At 41.1% G+C, this 5,630-nt stretch overlaps 1 protein-coding gene across 1 annotated transcript in view; it reads left to right on the top strand.

Moving 5' to 3' along the window:
- RGPD4 (RANBP2 like and GRIP domain containing 4) overlaps nucleotides 1-5,630 on the top strand; it is a 74,478-nt gene that overhangs the window by 44,929 nt on the left and 23,919 nt on the right.

Below are 5,630 nucleotides of genomic sequence, written 5' to 3'. Positions count from 1 at the left end.
CCCACCCCCCCCCCCCCCAACCCCTTTCAGAATGCTGCCCTGCGAACATGGGCAGATGACGCAGGAGGAGCAGGGGCAGTCGCGCAGCCAGAGAGAAGCGGCGGGTTCCCCTTCAAAGCACCACTTCTCTCCGGCTGGCTGCACAGCCACCCGGTGCTCCTCCTGAGTCCTCCGGCCTTGCTCATGCCACCCACCCACCGGCTTCCCTGAGCCTGCAGTTGAGCCTCCCTTCCTGCTCTCCCCTGCCCCTGCAGTGCAGCCCCCTCCCACGCTGGCATCCCGTCGCGCTGAGGCTGCGGGGGAGGGGGTCAGCAGGGGAGGGGCTGGGGGGCAAGCCTCCCCAGCCAGGACGGTCCCGCGGGCCATAGTTTGCCCACCTCTGGTCTAACCAGTAAGAACTGTATATCCTTAAAAATAAGCATCTGTGAAATGGAGGGCAGAGACAGATTTCCTGAACTCTTGAGTTTTTCCAGCTAGTGTCTGAATTGAATCCACCTGTCTGCTACTGGAATTGTTCAAAAGTTCACTCACTGCTCCCCTAATTTTTTACTTCTCGCCCTTTTCATAATTAAGTCACATTCTCAGATTGGGGGGCCAGTGCTCTCTACTCACCCAGTGTGTGGCTGCATAAGGAGTTGCTCTGCACCTAACTTCTTTTAAAAATAGACTGTTGTTGGGTGGCTGACTACTTGCTGAATAAACCAGGTTGGTGAGAACTTTTGGAACCTTTATTTTTATTTTTTTTCCTTTAAAATAATAATATAACTATAGATAATGATCTGTATACATTATCCAATTTTTTTTAAAAAAAATACAAAGATACACAGAATGTCTATTACTTGAGTGCTGCAACAGTCCTCAGTATGAAATATATATAACCAGATCTTACAACAAATGCATGGTATAACCTAAATACATGCAGTTCTACCTAGATTAAGAATAACTTGGTCAAATGTTCTCTCCATAAAACAAATACTGCTCATTGTTCTAACAATATTAGTTCCTATAGCATCCAAAAAGTGTTTTCCATCATTATAATCTGAAAAGGTATATTACATGCTTCCACCAATACTAACTCTTTATTTGTTAAAAGAACAATATTGCTACTTCCAAATTTAATCAGATTCTAAATTTAAAACCTTTAGTTAGTCTCATTTGTTGTTTGTGAAATAAAGTAAATATCCTTGATTCTTTCCCGCGGCTAAGGCTAAATTTGTTCTTTATCTTAGTCTTCTTCCTTTACAGAGGAAAAAGTGATGAATATATAGTGCAGTTGATATTTTAAAATGTTGAGTACCCATAACTTGATATTAGTTTGTAAAAGAGGAAAAACTAAAATAGAAAACACTTTCTGATTTCACATTCACAGGATTAAGTTGCACAAAATATTCTCTGATCTTAAAATGAAGCTTCTACCTCAAAATTTACTTTTGTGATGCTCCATTAAGGTGTATTGTTACATGGAAAACACAAAGAACCCATATATTTTTGGAAGTTTCAAACTGTTCTTAACTTCCACAGGTAGAGACTATACCACTCTACAAGATCTAGTTCAATCTTCTGCATTACAGACCTTGGAAATATGGTGTGAATTTTATTCTTTTTTAAAAATTGATAATAAAAAATATCAAAATCCACATTTGACTGTAGCTGAGCCTTTGGATGTACTGATGTGATGGGGGGCGGGGGCGGAGAGATTAATAGAGGACACGTCTAAAATCTGCCTTTCAAATCCAACCCATTAAAAATGTAGTCAAGGATTACTGATGGTGATATTTCTTTTTAGAAACAAGTTAGAAACTCTAGCTCTTTCCTTCCAGCCTCAGAAAAAGGCAACCCTCTAGAAAAATTTAACTATTAACAGAACATAGTAGTTCTAACCCCCCTGCCAAAATGATCACCCTTAGAGCAAAGCAGGGATATTTGTTAATATAAGCCATCTGGAAACCAGCCTCTGAGTCTTTCAGTAATGTGTCCTAATGATATCAAAGTATTTATAAAGAAAACTTAATTAATCTTCAGGTCTACAAAATCTTCAATATCATTGAACAAAAATCAGTTCACAGCTATCAAACACTAGCAGTCCACACCAGCAGATACTTAGTTCTAACTAGTCTTGACATCAGTAAGTTAAAAGAAAAGCAAAATGCTAGGACAGCAATGGAGAGCTGCTTTGGATGAGTAATGCCTCTTTTCTAATGTTATGGAATGAACACTATTGATGGATCATAATTATTTTCCTTGGATCTGCTCAGTCTGCAGAATCTAACTTTGGTTTTGTGGTAGTTAATTAAACATTGGCGTATAAAATTTCTCGCATTTGTTTTATAGCTATGTTGGAAATGTTATAAATAGCTCAGCCATGTCTATTCATATAATTAATGGGAAAATCAGATTTTGGAATGTTAATAGCAAAACATGAAACAAGGACAAATTGACTCTTCTAAAACAACCAAATCTGGCTAGATTTTAGGTCAGTTGTCTGCAAAACACCTCTACCCTGATATAACGCGACCCGATATATCCGAATTCGTGTTATAACGCGGTAAAGCAGTGCTCCAGGGGGCTGCGCACTCCGGCGGATCAAAGCAAGTTCGATATAACGCGGTTTCACCTATAACACGGTAAGATTTTTTGGCTCCCGAGGACAGAGTTATATCGGGGTAGAGGTGTACCCGTTTTGTAACTTGTCTTCTGAACCATGCATTTTGTGAAGTGGGGATTGGAATACTAGGATGTTGCAATGATGCCAAACAAATATTAGACTCATTCTTGGATGATTTTGGCCACCACCTTGCTTAATCTGAACAGACTTTTCTGTTTAGTACACTACTGTGTACCTTGAACTTATTTCATTACTTGCTTTATTGCATGGAAGTAATGTATGTTTTCTGCATGTTGGATTTAATGATGGTTTACTGGAAGCTTGGTGCTCATGAAAGATGCTGGATTGGCAACATTGGAACTAAAATCCTATAGCTAGCCATTGAATGGGTGCAGCATGGCCAGTAGCAGCATGAACTTTACCACTCTACCTCAGCTTTGTTCCTGAGGACACACCTCTAAGGCTATACATACCAAATTCTCTATTCTCTCTTTTGAGAGTTAATCGCAATATAACCCTACAACAAACCATGGTTTTAACCAGATATGATTGATGAGCACTTGTGCTGAAACATCCTGAGGTGAGCTTGCTCAGAGGAAACTTTTCATGTCAAGTATGAAACTTGGTGTAGCTCTATTTGAGTAGTTGGAGCATGAACTAAAAAGTAGGATGTTTTTGGTACTTGGATCTCAACAGCTATGGCTTTAAACCCAGCCTTGATGTTTAATTCTTGAACTAATTACTCTTTTTTGGGGGGAGGGGGCAGAATCTTCAAAAGATGTGCTATGCAAACTGTTCTCCTTTTTTAGAACACATAAAGCACATGGAAACTTAACTGTCTAGCAGCAGCTACTCTTTAGATTTCATCTGCACTGCTCTTCGGAAGCTGTGTTAAACTAGTGCTAATAGTATAGTGGAAGTAGAGTAAGATCTGGACAAACAGGATAATTCCTCGAATGCCCAAGTCCCAGTGATGAGCAGTGACTGTTGCAGTTCAGAATTGAGGTGTCATCATCTCTGTAGCATCTAAAAGCCTGAAAGGATATAATTGTGATTGAGAACAAGGGAGTGTTTTTAATGAGATTTTTGCTGACTGCTTGATGTTGTGTGGTTTTGGTTTTAAGATTTAAATAGATTTTTGGAAGTCCAATAAAGCTTGGCTGGCTCAATCTGTTTACTTCTATGAATTTGACATTGTTCTATTTCAATGTACTGGTGGAGCTTTACTTACTAATTCGGTGTTGCTTCAACATACATATCAAGGGGCCAAAAGCCATGGGTGTGGCACATTATACATACTTAGATGTATTTCCCAATGTGACCCAATTTCTTTTGCGAACAGTAGACCTTAAACTGCACAAGCAGGAAAAGAAGAATTGGTGAAAAAAGTAATTCTAAAAGTTAAAGGACCAGGAAGAAGCTTCTAAACGTCTTTAAAGATGTTAGATGAAATCCTGGCTCTCAAGTCAACATCAGAACTCTCACTTACTTACTTCAGGCCTGGGTTTTAGCCATTTTTATTTACCTAGGCAAAAGTACACACAAGCTGGGCTTAAACCCTTTCTTAAGGAAAGTATTCACTGCCAACAATCTTGATTCAAGTTTGTCTGTGTTGTAGCGTGGTAGCAGATTTTCTGATTCCTAAAGCAATAAAAGTTGCAACAATGAGTAGCTGACAGTCAGCTGCCACATTCTCTTAACCAGTGTTTTCTTAGTAAAAGCAGAATGGGCAGGTTTGGTAGTACAAATGTTGGGGAGGGGGTGGAAGTAAAATCAAAGGGATGTGCAGAAAAGATGGGAGTGGGCGAAGGTAGATGTGGCAGTCGTAGCTGGAGAAAGTAGTTAATTAAAATGGGCTGAAAATCAGTACTAATTAAAGTTGTATGCTTAATATGATCCTGTTCTTCCAAACAGAGAAGGGGAGTAAGAATAATTTTAACTTGAAATTTGCACATATTGGTTGCATAGCCCGCCTTATTACTCCATCAAATCTATCGATGGAGTAGCTAACAAGAAGCCCAGTTTTTTAATATAGAAAGTCTAATATGTGAAATATTGAGCTCCTGCTTGAGATTTTTCAGGAATTAAATCCCATTTGGAGAGACTTTTAATTCATCTGGCAACACTTCCTTGTAGACAAGTTCAAGTTTTTGTCAGTAAATTTAGGTCTCAATCATATAATTGGATCTATGTGGACGGAATCTGGTGGGGCTCTGAATGTGCCTGTGGGCCCACCTGTGCAATTCCGGTTGCAGGATTGTTACTTTAATGTGCTTCCGGCGCAAGAGAAAAATCAGTTGGGTAGTTACACTTGCAAAAGTGCAAGAGAATAGTAGATACAATTTGGCATTCAATTTAGTTCTCAGTCTCTACATTGCATCTTTAAAAGTGAATTTTAATAAAATTATGCTCCATTGCTCTAATTCATAGTACTCAGCATGCCAAAAGTACCTACACTTTACTATTTAAATAACTTTCTAAATTTAAAAATTAAAATACATGCAGCAGTTGGGTCTAACTTAAGTTGTGTGATGAAAATAAACAGAAGTAAGGACTGTGAAGACTGAAGCATGCTTTATATAGGCTTGCCAGGTGTCCGGTTTTCGACTGGAACACCCGCTCGAAAAGGGACCTTGGTGGCTCTGGTCAGCACTGCTGTTAAAAGTCCAGTTGGCAGCGCAGGCAGGCTCCCTACTCAGCTCTGTGCGGCTCCTGGGAAGCTGCCGGCATGTTTGGCTCCTAGGCCTAGGGACGGCCATGTGGGCTCCGTGCACTGTCCCCGTAGCTCCCATTGGCCTGGCCACGCCTCCATCTAGGAGTCAGAGGGAGCTTCTGGGGAGCCGCCAAAGGTAAGTGCCCTGAGCTCCCTCCTGCACCCCAGCCCTGAGCCCCCTTCCGCACCCGAACTCCCTCCCGGAGCCCGCACCCCAACCCTCTGCCCCAGCCCTGAGCCCCCTTCCGCACCCGAACTCCCTCCCGGAGCCCGCACCCCAACCCTCTGCCCCAGCCCTGAGCCCCCTCCCGC

The sequence above is a fragment of the Terrapene carolina genome, unplaced genomic scaffold, assembly GCF_002925995.2.
Source record: "Terrapene carolina triunguis isolate 2854851 unplaced genomic scaffold, T_m_triunguis-2.0 Scaffold21, whole genome shotgun sequence".
NCBI classification, from domain to species: Eukaryota; Metazoa; Chordata; order Testudines; family Emydidae; genus Terrapene; species Terrapene triunguis.
Note: the sequence above shows the minus strand (reverse complement) of the source record. Positions and strands in the feature narration are given on the sequence as shown.